The sequence below is a fragment of the Hesperophylax consimilis genome, chromosome 25, assembly GCF_061612785.1.
Source record: "Hesperophylax consimilis isolate HC1 chromosome 25, BYU_Hcon_1.0, whole genome shotgun sequence".
Classification (NCBI taxonomy): domain Eukaryota; kingdom Metazoa; phylum Arthropoda; class Insecta; order Trichoptera; family Limnephilidae; genus Hesperophylax; species Hesperophylax consimilis.
Genome location: NC_142860.1, coordinates 3,726,313 through 3,743,172, shown reverse-complemented (window position 1 = coordinate 3,743,172; position 16,860 = coordinate 3,726,313). Strand labels below are relative to the sequence as shown.

Genomic DNA, 16,860 nt, shown 5'->3' with positions numbered 1-16,860 from the left:
CTTTAATTTTAAATAGGTACTGAGTAACCAAAGGAAGAAAAAAAATATGCATTCAAGATACGATAATATATTAATTGTTCGATGTTTCACTAAATCCTTACAAATCAATCGCATGTCACAAATAACATAATTTATTATAAGAAAGTTGTATCATTGACGTTGTAAAATTCATTACGAAAATGTTAAATGGGATAAATATTTGTGGATTAGAATATGCGTAATAGATCTCACAAAATCAGTCTTCGATTAGAGGGTTCATGCTTGCAGAACCTTTACATTCGGATTGTTAAATTAATTCATTTAAATATTAAATCTTACCATCGTTCTTCGCTGGTGAGAGCTTTTTGTACCTTCCGCGCTGTCCTTACGGTATTTCGCACCATGGCCTGCTCATCTGGAACAAAATGAAACTGAATATTAATTAACGAATTTACTAACAATTTACTTGGTAGACGTGTACACTACTGACACAATTCACATGCACACATGATTCGACTCAAGTCTTAGTGTTTGATTGACTTGATCGTGAGCTGTCTCGCTAGGGCACCTCCTAATTATATTTTCATCCATTTGCGCAATAACTTTGTAAATTTTACGTATTTGCCTGAGATTCCTTTCTTACCAACCGCTCTGCATGTCTAATCCATCTTAGTTTCCCTCTCAAAACCATGCTCAGTACATAGGTCTTGTTTTATATTCATAATACGGTATTACGTGCTTTTACCACACATAATGCTTGTTGAGAACCACGTAGGACGCCAGTGTTACGAATTGGCGTGGGGCGCCAGTGTTATGGTCCGCGTGGGGTGCCAGTGCTGGCTTTTGCAGCGTCAGTGGGTAGAATCATGGGACTCTAATTATTTTAGCTCAGGTTTGGGTCGGCGAGAAATACCTTTACACGGGGAACATTCAACAATCTAGACTCCACTTCCCTCGTCAAATGAAACTCCTATGGGAATGATAAATGAGTGTATTTACAGTTAACAAGTACATATAATAACACAAAATGAGGACACAGTATACATCCTAAATTATTTCCTGGCTGATTGAATTGAACAATCTCTTTCTCATGTTTGCTCTGTCTGGCAGACGTGTTTAACAGACATTAAAAGAAGGCACATAATGGGGCAAAGGTTTGGTATACGCTTACATGAGTTGCCTTGACGGTTGCAGGAGTTGCGAGGCCAGCGAGATGTTACTCCCAGTCATTCTGGAGTGGTAACCAAGGTTGTGATCGTCTACACGCGCAAAACGGACGCGTGCTAGACTTTGGTAATGTTGCGGGACCGGGATCCAGCGCTCAGCGTCCGAGACCGGTTTTGGAGTTGCAAACCGCACGTGTTGTTGAGACCGAGGCTAGAGTTGGAATGGCGATCGCCACCGGTCACAAAAACCGTTGGAGTTTTGGCGTTGATGCGCGTCGCTCTGTGCTGCCAGGCTCTACGTTAAAATTTAGTTTCGCGGGGTTTTTAAAATGCGTTTGAGAGATCTGTTTCGTGACATTCTATAGAATTTCACTTCTCGCACATTCAGTCCGTAACGGCTTAGAACTTCAAGCCCCAGTTCCCCGTTACGAATATCGATCGAAAGATTAAGGTGATTATCCATGGACAACAAGCTAGGCTGACAGCTGAATTAACCTTCTATGACAGTTCCAGACTAGCAGAGCAACAGGGTGGACTTACGGATATAAAGAACCAGGTTGAACATGGCGTCATCATCGAACACGTAAATAAATAATATTTAGAAAAAACTTTTACTTTTGAACTTATTTTGAAATCTGTAAGCATCAATGTAATATGTATTTGAAGAATAAGATGTTACTAATAAATAACAATATACAACAAATAAAAAGATAACGGTTACAACTAGGAATCGAACCTAGAACCGTGTCTTGTAATGTTTCGTATTTCGTTAAGATTTATCAGTAATATCTTATTCTTCAAATATAATATTGAAATTTTCTCAATCTTCATTGACCATGTAACATTCTTTAATTAATATACTTGATTATTATGTTTAAGTCATCTGCCCCCTATTAAAATTTATTAGTTACTTGACATGTAAGCGGTGTCTTCGAGTTTTATCCACCATTGAGATAAACAATTATTTTTTTGACATTTAGAGAAAACTGTTTACTTCCAATTTTATAGAATTAACTTAAATGTTGTTATTCAAACTTGCCTTTCATAATAGATTGTTAATCATGTTTTTCTTAATTTGTGTTTTCTACTTAACTATAAACCATTACTTTTACAAGTTTACTTTCACATTTCCTTCGCCAGTTCCATGCCTTATTACCAAATAATATCACAGTATTAATTTCTGGTCAAGCGTCACTTCATTTCATACCTTTTGTAGTCTGCAGTCAGTTGGCTCAAGTGCAATTTTGTTATCAGTGTTCATTACAAATAATCGTGTTGGTCTTGAATTATGTGTTAAATATGCTAAAAAATGTTATTTTCACACATAATATACCTCAGTCATTATATGCATCGTGCATTTAGTTCACATTATTTCCTCTGCAAGTTCCATGCCTCAAAGCCAAACTTCAGGGTCGATGATTAAAATTAATGTAACACGATACAGCAGAACAGAAAAAAACACAGAGTGATTTAAAAAATAATGTCAACTAAATTAATCATTTACACCAACAAAAAAACATCACTAAATTCTAGCTTGTGGCCCATTACTGGTAATCATAAAACTTTATTAATTTTGTCATAGTTTCTCTACCTACCAAAACCTCAGCACAAATTTGAACTCATAATCCGGCAACTCAAGTTATTACGTTTCAACTTTAAGTTATAATTTATCAACCCTTAACAAGATTCGCCTACTCTTTAAACTCGTAACTTTACTAAAATCACTCACCCTTTTCATTTCATTTCGATTTTGTTTCGGCTCAAATTATCTCAGACACAGGTACACGTGACTAAATGTAGTCACGCAAGCAGCACACACGCTACCCCTGAATAAAAACTACCCTTGGTGAAAACACCCTCCAATTACTGCCTTAAATCCATGAAAATTCAAGATATTTAGAGCAAGGCTGAACGTCGTTTCAATCTATCTATTGTTTATGTTTGCTTCTCCGATATGTTTAATTAGAGTGTGAATGTTGGTATAGGAATTACCCTTATTGTTTATGTAGCCTTATTAAGGCTGGATATTAAAATTACATAACTGTGTTATAGTTCAAACAAGCATAACGAGGATAATTTGGTGAAATAGTTTTGAGGTTTGAGGAGTAACTTCCAAGGTATTGTCCTAATTTCCATACTTATTTCTTTTAATTATAATATATCGTCTAACTGCACTTCTATTAACAACTGTATCACTTGCAATAATATTTTTGTGTACGCATTACTTGTTCTGTAATCACTCTATTGTAAAAGCCATTTTATGGCATTTAAATAAATATACATATCCATAAGTATAAGTATCTGCTTTTTTTTTCTTGATGACTTAGTTTTTGACAATTCGATGGATATTTTAAAGGTCCGTAGATCAATTTTCTTATATGGTAGAGAACTTAATATTTTTTTCAACGCTAGTACCGGATAAGAGCCCAGAGCGAGGAGCCAGTGTGACTATTTCAACCCTTACTTAAAATGCTGTGAGGCGGAAGGGAGAAGAAAAAGTGTGAAAGAAGAAAGCAAGTTGCAAAGATATTGGCTACTCAGATCTGATCACTAAACCTGACTGAAACAATTTCACGTAATGTTTCAATTCTAAAAAGTGGTATTTTTTTATGATACTAGAAATGTCCAAAAAATTGGAAAATGCCAGGGGTTTCAGCTAGTAATATAGGGTTCTCCAATAAGAGGTGTTATTTTAATATTCAATCGTAAAAGATCAATGGTTTTGTTGCTTGTGTGGCACGTAACGCCGTCTTGTTGAAAGTAAACGTTGTTCAAATTAATACCATACAATTTCGGCCATAAAACACCATTAATCATCTCTCGATAGCGCAATCCATTCACCGTAACTGTTGCTCCAGCCTCATTTTCAATAAAGTAAGGTCCAATGACTCCGCCGTACCATAAACCGCACCAAACAGTCACACGTTGAGAAAAGAGAAGCTTTTCAACAATAATTCTTGGGTTTTCCGACCCCAGATGCGAAAATTTTGCTTGTTGACGAAGCCACCGAGGTGGAAATGGACCTCATCACTGAAGATGGTTTCATTTGATTCACTCAAGTGAATTTTAATGCATTGTTGAAGCGTGTATCATTCCATTTTTATTAATAACATAGTTTCTACTTATCAAATGTCAAAAAATGACAGCTTTTTAAGTAACATCTACCAAAATAGCGGGCTATTCAAAATATCACCTCTTATTGGAAAACCCTGTATAATAAAAACAACGAATCAAATAACAACATGTTCGTTACATGAGAGCTTTTACAGTAAAATATTCGAGTAACTTTATCGTGAATGGAAATTAATTAAGTGTTACATAATTGTGAAAGTAATTAATGCGCGGGTGGGTTTGAAATTATATGATTTTCATATGAGGGGATGAAATTAAACGTTTAACTAAGATTCATTATACGCAGGGTGAAAAGGGGGTCGTCTTTAATATGTAATTATTTTGAATTCACCCAAACGCAGGCATGAGAGTCGATGTAGGATGTAGGTATTGCGTTTATTTAATTCATTAAATTTTATTTATTCTTACTAAAATCTATTAATTAATCAAATAATTTCATATTTTCAAAATTATTCAATGAAAATCTCTTCATTGGGGTTCAAACAATATTATTATGATACTCACGTGAAATTTTAGTAGGCTTATTTTTTTTCAATTCTTACGTTATGTTTAGGAGTTTAGTTATTATTAATAATTTATTGCTTTACGCGATCATTATTTTCATATTCACGATTTCTTACAGCTTGCAACACTTTGAAAACAATCATTGGTCACAATATAGCATATTATACATTGATGTGTATTTAGTCTATGATATTATATAATCATTTGCCTTTGCCGTTAAGTCGAAAAGTATTTATAATATTATGTGCCATTAAAGTGAACATTAGTATGAATAGTACCTACAACAACATAAAGAAAGTAAAAAGTAAAAAAATAAAAAGTAAGAAGTAAAAAAGTAAAAAGTAAAAAGAAAAATAAAAATTAAATGTAAAATATTAAAAAAGTAAAAACTTAACATTAAAAAGTAAAAAGTAAAAATTTAAAAGTAAAAAGTATGAAGTAAAAGGTAAAAAGTAAAAAGTATAAAGTAAAAGGTAAAAAGTAAAAAGTAAAAAGTAAAAAGTAAAAAGTGAAAGTAAAAAGTAAAAAGTAAAAAGTAAAAAGTAAAAATTAAAAAGTAAAAAGTAAAAAGTAAAGAGTAAAAAGTAAAAAGTAAAAAGTAAAAAGTAAAAAGTAAAAAGTAAAAAGTAAAAAGTAAAAAGTAAAAAGTAAAAAGTAAAAAGTAAAAAGTAAAAAGTAAAAAGTAAAAAGTAAAAAGTAAAAAGTAAAAAGTAAAAAGTAAAAAGTAAAAAGTAAAAAGTAAAAAGTAAAAAGTAAAAAGTAAAAAGTAAAAAGTAAAAAGTAAAAAGTAAAAAGTAAAAAATAAAAAGTAAAAAGTAAAAAGTAAAAAGTAAAAAGTAAAAAGTAAAAAGTAAAAAGTAAAAAGTAAAAAGTAAAAAGCAAAAAGTAAAAAGTAAAAAGTAAAAAGTAAAAGTAAAATGTAAATAGTAAAAAGTAAAAAAATTAATGTAAACAGTAAAAAAATAAAAAATACTTAAAAAGTATTGAATATAAAAAGGTATATAAAGTAGGTAATGCTTAGTAATTATTAGTAGGACCAAAGAAAAAAATGCAATTTATAAAAAATACAAGACAAATCGTATAAAAATAACATTGAGGAATATGAGAGTCCGTTTAAATAAATATTACATTGCTTTATGTACGAGTATTTCTAATCATCAAAGATACAAGTAATATTCAAAACACCGAACAGTATTGCAAGTTCACAATCGTAATAAACATACTTTTTAGTAATTTTTTTTATCAATATTTAAAATATTAAACGAAATAAACATAAAACATTTCCAAATAATATAGTAACGACAATGCAGTCAGATGCACGTCCCTTTGTTCACCACGAATCTATGTGAAAGGACCCAAATGGAAAAGGGAGGAAAAAATGGTGAGAGCGCTCATGAGGTATACAACATTAATGAAGCCATTTTAGGCTTTATTATGACTTCTGAAAAGTGATACTTCAGCAGGGTGATACTGGGAGTAGTATCTCATTCCAATTAAGTATTATTAGATAGGTACCAGTAATATGAATATTTTATTTATTTGATTGATGTTTTTTTTCTTATTTAACAAAATTCTCAGTTTTGATATTGGCAAGTCATGTTACATCCCGTGTACTGTGTGCAAGCAATATTTCAAGTCAATTATTCATAGCTTTCATAAATCTCCATACAGTAAAAGGCATAAAACCGGCCGATTACTTAGACATTACCAGCACGTGCAGCACTACCAAGATTCCCCATTACTCCGACCGGGCGTCCCGCATCCGTTTATCCCGCAAGGCGTATCGCATTATTCCCATCCCACAATCTGTTGCCGTTTTTGCGGGGATTCCTTATTATTCAGTGAAGACAAGATGAGTGAATACAAACTGGAAAGGGAGGCTAACGCATTTTAGAAAAGATCATTAAATTGAATAATAAACACTTCAGAAGCTGACAGATGATCATTTATAAAAAAATAAAGTGTCTGTTGTCAGTGTTAATAAGCGTATTTAGTTGGTTATCATATCTGTTACCAAATAAAATTAAAAAAGGTCTTTATTATAAAAATCCAAATATTATAAAATTCTAAATAAAATTAAAAAAAGGTCTTTATTATAGCCTCGTAAATTCACATTTAAATTACTTGATTAAAATCTGTGGAAACGTACATAAATATACATAAATGAACTACCGGTAACATAAAACAAAGTAATCAAAAAGCTATTTCACTTCAAACCTAGAACATTCACAAAAAATATATTTTCGAAAGCAAAACTGTTAACATTAAGAAAACTAAATGAATATGCAAAATATAATAATAAAATCATATATACAAATACAGAATTCATAAGTACGTTCCTAGCACTTTACACGGCCACACGATAAAATACATTTAAACACCATACATACTCATTATGGCAAGCAATACATTGGTTACGAGGGGGGCAACATATATAATTGCCTTCCAGACCATTTTATTATTATTTTTTTGTTAATTAAGCTTTTGAACATAATATTACAATTCAGGATTTATATAGCTTCTGTTTTCTATTTATACTACTCTTTCATTAAAAGCTTCCTCTTTGAAAGCCTGATACTTGAAAAAAATTTTACACAAATAAAACCTGTAATATCACCTTACAAGTTTGGATTTATGCCAGGTAGAAGTACTCTTTCCAACTTAATTATTTATGAAAATTTTAAATCCAAAGCTTTTAAAGAAAAAAGCAAGCAGACTCTCTCTATACTGACTTTAGTAAAGCCTTTGATACAGTTTCCCATAGATTTCTCATTTGGAAATTACGAAAGCTTGGTATACGTGGCAATATATTAGCCTGATGTGAAACCTATCTTACTGGAAGGCAACAAACTGTTAGAATAAAATCCTCCCTGTCGGAAAAAAATAATGCAACAAGTGGATTTCCACAGGGTTCACATTTTGGCCCAATTTTATTTATCTTGTTTATAAATGAATCAAAATATTTCATTGTGTATCTATCTTTACTTTTGCTGATGACCTCAAAATTTTTGGAACTATTCAAAATATTTACCATTGCAACATTCTTCAAGACAATATCAACAAATTATTAATTTGAAGTAATGAAAATAGACTTTACTTAAATATCTGAAAATGTCAAATAGTTAGATTTTATAGAATAAAAAATCCAGTGATTTTTGATTACAACATTGATAACAATGCTTTTGAGACATTAAAACAAATCAAAGACTTAGGGCCAACGCGCACTAGCGACCTGGCAGCGCGGCCACGACGCGCGGCCTGGCCGCATGGGTTGCGATTTGCAACGCGGCCAAAACCGCGGCTACGATCGTCAGTTGCACATACAGCGCGCTTCAAAATAAACGTTGAGGAAATAGCAGTGCTTTTGTATCTTATAAGTAAGAAGCGGAAAAAGAAAAGGAAAAAATATTGGGTTCATCCCTTGCTACGTGAAAGGCGAACAAAGGGATTATTTCATACTTATTTCACCGACCTTCTGCAATATGATGACAAGTTCTTTAATTATTTGTGGATGAGAAAGTCTTCGTTTGAAGAACTGTTAAGAAAATTCTAAATTTCTGCCAAGGAAAAACTTATTGTAACTTTAACGTAAGCCTATGCCTATCTACTTTTATTCAAATTGTTTTTTATCTCAGTGTCTGTTTTATGAAAAAGGATGCAGGAAGATAAGTGAAACAAGTAGGTACATAAAAGTATTTAAGTACTGTACTATCATAATCAAAGGTGCAGTTGTTCAATAATTATTAAAAAAACAATTATTTCTGAATGTTGCGAGGCCTGAGAGTAGTCTGATTCGGGTGATTGGATAGAATTTTCTTCTCTTCCTTTTCTGTTATTGTTAATTTTTCATTACCAAATATTTCTATGATCTCTTCCCACATCATCCTTTTTAAGTCTCGGTTGGCGTAGTCTTCACAGAACATGTTTCACAACGCCCTCCTTGTCTCAATCTCGCTTATAAATCGTTCCGTGTCGAAAGACATCGCGATGATCACGAATCCCGCTGTAGTTCCACAATACGTGCGGCCGCCGCGGCTAGTGCGCGCGCCCTGGTGATTTAACTACAATGCAATAGTTCTCAGTGGCCGCAACGGCCAGCGACTGAACACGGGCCGCAAATGCGTCGCTTCGATCTCGCTGGCCGCTGCGGCTTGGTGTGGCCGCTGGCCGCGTGCGGCCAGGTGCGCATGCTCTATAGCGATTTCATATTAATGTATCTATCTCGATGGCCGCAGCGACCTGGCCGCTGCGGCCTAGCCGCTAGTGCGCTATGAGCCTTAGGCATCACTTTTAAATAAAATCTTTCATTTGACAACCACATAACAGAAATCTCTAATAAGGGCTTAAAAATGTTGGGATTTATAACTAGGCTAACCAGAAATTTTAACAATATAAAGTGTATTAAATTGTTATATTATGCCTATGTAAGAAATCAACTTGAGTACAATTCTCCTATCTGGAACCCACATTATAATATACATGTACAAGCTGTTGAAAGAATACAAAACAAATTCTTACGTTTTATAAATTTTAAAATGGGTATTCCAGCAATTATGTTTAACTACGACACTGTTAAATTATATGAAGATGCTCAAATTGTCAGACAGAAGGATTTTCACTGACTTGGTATTTCTATGTAAAATTCCACAACGTAATACTAGAAGTCAGGATTTATTTCAGTGCAGAAATTCTGGGACTAACTATCATATGTATTCCTCTTTGCCCAGAATACTAATAGAGGGAAACAATTAAACCAAGTCAGTGGATATCTTCAATTTATGTTTAAACAAATTTAAAATGTTGTTAACCAAGCAATTCAGTTATGTACAATAAATAGTGTATATTTCTTAATATTCTCATGTAAAAGCCCCGAAAAGGGCGGTAATAAATAAATAATTAAAAAAACTTTTGCTTGTGGATGGAAGAGGAGTGTATATTTGTGAAAAAATAGTGGTATTGTAATATAATGCATTATTTGGTGAAATAATTGATATATTTTTAATTAAATATTTAATTACATTAAGGTTACAAAGTAAAAAATAATTACTAAATTAAAATCCATACAAATTAATTAATTAAAAGATGTATTTATATTCGTTAATTCGAGTTTAATAAGTCAAAATATAATTTTCTTTTATCTGGAATAAAAAACTTTATAATAAGTGTTATCATCTGTAAAGCTAGAATGAATACCAACGTGACAATGTAACGTCAGGAATTACTTCAATTCATGTATTGGGATGATTTACTTTATTTTTTTATTAAATTACTGTACAATAGATAAATTATCAAGTGGAGTTCTTATTTTGTGGTTTCAAAAATTCCCCCATTTCTTCAAAACATAAATTTCCTCACTTATTCGAATGAGAATTGGGCATTGTTCGGTTCCTTCTCACCTTTTTGCAATTCTCGCGATTGATTGTACCTTCACTAAAATTGTACCTTCTATTGTCCAGAAGTATTTTTTGGCTGTCCCTCTCTAAACAATTATACTCTCTTCTATCAATTCTAATATAAAATTGCCTCCACTCCAATAAAAATACCATCTCTTCGAAATAAGAATTCGACTCCAATCTTAAAATTTTCCAATTTAATCGAAATTTATATATAAATTCACCTTCCCTCTCTCAATAATTTGAAATGATTTTTATTTTTAACAATTTTTGAAACCATGGCCCAAAACAGCCTTGAAAGTTGAAAGCCAGACATTTTGATAAAAAATCAAAATAATAATAACCAGGAAGAATGACATCCAAAAAAGGTTAAAGGTTCTTAAAAGAGTGATTAAAAATATTTACTGTTTTATAAATTTCATTAAATAGCATCACTCCTCTTATCACGTTGTGCTGGGTAAGAACATGTGTTCTGCCGTAGACATCTTGTAATTTGATCTTCCTAGATGGAAAAAAAGGCTTGGATACCTTAAAACATAGGAACACAGTAAAACAAATAATAAATTTATCATTAATTTGTGGAATGTGCTGAGTCAGCGAGAGTCGGCCGGCTACCGACTCAGCATCTGATACAAAATTGCAACACGTCTGTTTAGCGAAGATTCTGTGTATCAACTGAGTTCATTAGTAATTAGAGTGTGTTTATACAGGTTGTTAAGGAACGTACGTAATTTATGTATATTATAAAATAAATTTTTAACGGCATAGACAAATAAGTAGTTATCAAACTGTGAACAATAGGTTAATCATAACATAAACTACTTGCCGTAGTTAAGCGGAACGTAGACTAATAATTGTCGTAGGCCCCTCTAGTGTGTTATTAATCATCAATTAGAGTTGTGAAAATGATTAATCCACAACTTAACCGTACGGTCATAACACTATTTAAAGTTATTCAGTTGTAACGAGGTAGAGTCAATCCGCGTGTTGAAATCAGAATTAGTAAGCCATTAAGCGAGATCCGTAATCATAAATGTAATTTGAATCGTTATGATCTTTTTATGTAATATTAATAAAGGTACATGGAGGCTGTTAAGGACGTTATTTAAATTTACGATTGCATATCCTAGAAAGAGAACGATAATATGATATTATGAACGATGGGGGATACATACCTTCTAGAATAAATATAGTATAGTAATTTTTTAATATAAGTGAATAACGTACTTTTTTTATCTACTTGAGTTAGTTTATACAACATTTGAATATAAACTAATTTAAACAAGATAATATTTCATTTTGTAACTTTAAATATTTTAACAATAAACATAACATTTCTTTTTAAATAAATCCATTCTTCAGACTTTCAGGCATTTCATCTTACATCTTTAGTCCTTTGTACATTAGGCAGTTCTGTAATTTTGATTTCTTCATATGTGGCAATCTAATTTTATTTACATTTCTGGTTTCGTAATTATGAACATTTCTATTAAAAACAATTTCATTCTTAAATTATTTTGGCATTTGGTTGTTTACGACTATATGCACAAAAATGAACACATTAAATAACAGTCTCTTTTTTATTGGAATCCAATTTAGCTACTCTGCGTATTTGCCTTTTCTCAGTATACCTACATCTCATAGCTCTATTCTGTATAACATCTAGTTTATTAAAATATCCTTCATTGGCCAAATATAACATAGTAGAGCAATAATCTAAATGTGAAGCAACTATAGTTTTATAAATAAGCTCTGTAGTGTTTCCATTTAGTTTATTTTTTAATCTTCAAAGAAAATCGACATTTTTTTAAACCTTCTTTAGCACATATTCAATTCAATGGCGAGTAATGAGGTTCTACAAAATTAAATATATAATAAAATGTTATTCTTCATTGTGTAATATTGACTTTATATCTGCAGTCGATATACTTGACGTAGGCATTATTTTTGATCAGAAAATCTATTTTTTTTATCTAACTTAAGAGTTATTTAACTTAAATTGGCAATGACAACTAACAGGGCAATGGAAATGTTAGGTCTTATGTAAAGGCCCCTTAGTAAACATTCATAGATGATTGAAACGGAAATATGTAAATTCGAATGTAAGAGGGAGCGCGCTAATATTAACAAATGGTAATAATTAAGCAAAAATGGTGAAAATATTTAACAAGACTCGAAATAGAGCATAAATCTCTCAACAAATGATTTAGTTTTTCATATCTGTAACATGAAATAACAGAACAAAACGTCTTTTTAATAATTTTCGGAGTTTATTTTGCGATTTTTTTTATCCAGGCAATTTAATATAATTAAAGGTTCGGCATAATAAATGTATTGATATAGATATCTACACAAATAAAAAATGTTTCTTTTGTGACATAAAAACTTAGAGTTAACGAAAAACTTGTTATAAATCGGTAGAAATTGGGTATGCGGATTTCCAAAGAATTAAAAATGTTCATTTTTATTTATTTTTTATTTTTATTTATTTAACGCCCAGAGGGCTTTTACATGGTCGGTAGTATAATTTTAATTTGACAAATACTTTCAAACATAAAAAATAAGAATAAAATTACATTTGATAAAAGTTATGCAACAAGTCATACAAACACAAGAAACAAAAACAGAAAATTACAGCTATTTGTTGGTTTACATGATGTGTTTAGGAGTATTGTTGAAATAAATGTTTTAAATGATCCACAAAACTTGCCAAGTTGGTATTGAATATGTCAACATCACCCAAGTAATGATTTCCCATGGTGTGAAGTCGTTGTATCGGAGAGTGGGCAATGTAGTTACGCTTATGTGTGCTGCTGTAGAATATTGTATTTTGTCGTGTTGTTACTGTGGGTGTATGTATGTTTATAAGTTGCAGGAGTTCACAACAGTCGAATTTAGAGTTAAGTATTTTGAATAAGAACGTTAAATCGTTTATTTTACGTCTATCTTCTAATGTATGTATTTTTAGAGTATTTAATAAGAAATTGTATTTTAAGTCTTCGACAGGGATATTTAATTTAAAATTTATAAAACGTAGAAATTTTTTTTGTATTCGCTCAATGTTGTTAATGTGAATTTTATAAGATGGAGACCAAACTACTGAGTTATATTCAATTAGACTTCTTACTAGAGATACGTATAATAGTTTAATGGCTTGTAAAGAATTAAAGTTTTTAGTTGTTCTTAATACGAAGCCTAGTGTTTTCATACCTTTGTTCACAATTTGATGGATATGATTGGTGAAACTTAGTTTTTCTTCCAAAATAATTCCAAGATCTCTCATTTCCGTGACTCTTTCTAAAGCTATGTTATTGATGGAATATTCGAATAAAACAGGATTTTTGTTTCTGAAGAAAGTCAAGGTTTTGCACTTTACTACATTTAAAAATAAATTATTTTGAACGCACCAATCTCTAAACTTACTAATATTTGACTGTAGTATATGGCAATGATTTATATCAGTTATTTTCTTGTATAGTTTGACGTCATCTGCAAAGAGCAATACCTCGACATCGTTGAAGTAATTGGTTATATCATTGATGAAAATGAGGAACAAAACCGGGCCAGGGTGACTACCTTGCGGTAGGCCACTGGTAGCCCGGAAAGCTTTCGACATCCAAGATTTTATTTTAACGAACAGTTTACGATTTGACAAATAGCTACTAAACCATTTTAGCATGTTATCCCTTATTCCTAGAGCAAATAGTTTTTGGATTAGTAGTTTATGGGATACTTTGTCGAATGCCTTCGAAAAGTCTGTATATATACAGTCGACTTGTTTATTTTCTGCAAATGATTGTATAATGAAGTTTTGAAATACCGTTAAGTTAGTTGCGGTGGATCTTCCTTTGATAAAACCGTGCTGTTTTTGATTAATTAATTTTATTAATTTGGGATAGATTTCATCAAGGACCAATGATTCAAAAAGCTTTGGCAGTACTGACTGTATACAAATGGGGCGATAATTAGCTATGTCAGTATCGTCTCCTTTTTTGTAGATCGGTGTAATGAAGCTAGATTTCCAGCGGTCTGGAAAATGTCCAAGGGACAAGAGACGGTTAAATAGTAATGTAAGTGGTTTAGATAATGTATTAGAGCATGTTTTGAGGAATATTGGTGGAATGTTGTCTGGGCCAGCGGATTTGTCAGTGTCTAAGGAAAGTAATTTTTGTTCGCAACACTTTTGTGTGATTTGGCAGTTTGTTAAGTTTGTGGTCATATTAAATTTGTATTCGGGTATTTTATCATCTGGAGTGTCTTCATCATATACATTTTTGAAGAAGTAAGAAAAAAGGTTTACAATATCCTGTGTATTGTTTGCACTGATTCCATTCATATGCATTATTGGCGGGTAGTCTGTGTTTTCATTGTTCATTTTTTTAAGAAATTTCCAAAGATTTTTGGATTTAAAGACAGTGTCCTCGACAGAGGTTATGTACATTTTGTAACATTGTTTGGAAAAATCTTTACATTTTTTCCTAGTTTCGCTAAAGATTATATAATCATTTATGGATTTACTTTGTTTGAATTTTTTGTGTTGACTCGTTTTTTGCTGAAGAGAGGCTGTAAGCTCTGATGAAAACCAAACCGGGTAGGTATAGCTTCTTGGTGTGTAAAAAGGTACATAGGATTCAATAGTATTAGAAAAATATAAATAAAGTTTATCTAACGATTCATCAACGCTTTCATCGGATAAAAAAGACCAGTCTGTATTTGAGAAATGGGAGTTAATTGAGTCGAAGTCGGCTCGTTTAAAGTTTAGGACGCTTTGTGAAGGTTTCCTTTCATTATCACATGTCATATTTAATTTAATGTATAGGGGAGGATGATGATTATCTATAGGTAGAAGTGGATCATTTGAGAGTTCAACAGACATTTTAGGATAGTTTGATAAAGCTAAGTCTAATAAGCGATTGTTACTGTTATATATAAAATTATGTTGATGAAAGTTTAGAAAGTTTAGAAAGTTTACCATGTCCAAAATTTCACGTGCACGATCGTTTTCACTTTCGTTTATGATGAGACCACAGTTATTTGCTTTCTATATTAAGTTTGGTAAGTTATAATCCCCAAGAATAACAATTTTCGAGTGAGGATATTTTGATGAAATAGTTTCGATGTCTTGACAGTGGTTTCTATATGACTGAGGGTCAGAAAGTGGTGGTAGATAGGCCGTTCCAAATATAATTTTCTCGAGAGGAGTCGTTATTTGCACAAAAATATGTTCGATGTTATTGTGTTTCGTGGTTAATTTTCTTGCTGACAACTTCTGTTTTATTGCAATTAAAACTCCTCCACCTCTTGACTTGGAACTTGATCTGACGTTTCTGTCGCAACGAAATACTTTGTAGTTAGTAAGACCAAGTTCATACATTAGATGTGATTTTTATTTCTTATTAAAAGAAATACCATTTCAGAAACTAAACAAAATTATTCATGAGATCTTTCAATAAAATTTTAATATCAAACATGAGAATGTTAGCAAAATATCTTACCAAAAATATTTAGACTCAAAACATCCAGAAGTTTGAAAGAATTCGAAATAAAGAAAACATTTTCCTTTAGTGTATGGAATTTAGTAAGAAAAATGTTAATTCACTTTTTATGCCGTTTACACAATTAAATAATATTCATATTTTCTTAACATTCAACTGTCAACGAAAAAATCCTTTTTTTATCTGTCGAATCAAGAATAAATATTTTAAACAAAACTTAGAAGAATAATTAATTTTCCTTCCAACGACGAATAAATCACCTATGTCCGCAGTATAGAACTGTCCTTCAGAGGCTCCAATAGAATATTGTGTGAGAGGCTACTAATTTCATTTTGAGGTTGAGGGATCAATATCATTGAAAGAGTCCAACACAAATTTAAACAGATTTGTCATTCAGATGCTCTAATGGATTATAATGTTTGTGGCTAGTAATATCATTCCGAGGTTGAGGAATTAATATCATTGAAAGAATCCAACACAATTTTGAACAGAACTTTCCTTCAGAGGCTCTGATGGAGTATAGTGTTTGTGGCTAGGAATGTCATTCCGAGGTTGAGGGAATAATACCATTGAATGAATCCATCACAAATTTGGACAGATCTGTCCTTCAGAGTTGTTATGTCATTCCGAAGATTAGGGAATAATGTCATTGAAAGAATCCATCACAAATTTTGAAAAATCTGTCTTTCAGAGGTTCTATTGGAGTATAGTGTTTGTGGCTAGTAATGTCATTCCGAGGTTGAGGGATTAATATCATTAAAAGAGTCCAACGTAAAATTTTACAGATCTATCCTTCATAGGCTCTGAGGGATTAATATCATTGAAAAAGTCCAACACAAATTTGACAAATCCATCCTTCAGAGGTTCTATTGGAGTATAGTGTTTGTGGCTAGTAATGTCATTCCGAGGTTGAGGGATTAATATCATTGAAAGAGTCCAACGTAAAATTTTACAGATCTATCCTTCATAGGCTCTGAGGGATTAATATCATTGAAAGAGTCCAACACAAATTTGACAAATCCATCCTTCAGAGGTTCTATTGGAGTATAGTGTTTGTGGCTAGTAATGTCATTCCGAGGTTGAGGGATTAATATCATTGAAAGAGTCCAACACAAATTTGGACAGATCTATCCTTCAGAATTGTTATGTCATTCCGAAGATTAGGGAATAATGTCATTGAAAGAATCCATC

The 16,860-nt window shown here is 31.8% G+C and overlaps 1 long non-coding RNA gene across 1 annotated transcript in view; it reads right to left on the bottom strand.

Annotated features, from left to right (window-relative positions):
* The window catches only part of LOC149411444 (uncharacterized), a 192,327-nt gene that overhangs the window by 92,722 nt on the left and 82,745 nt on the right, over positions 1-16,860 (bottom strand). The window contains exon 2 of the long non-coding RNA XR_016304819.1: positions 319-394. This is a non-coding gene — a long non-coding RNA (uncharacterized LOC149411444). The remainder of the gene's footprint in view (positions 1-318; positions 395-16,860) is intronic.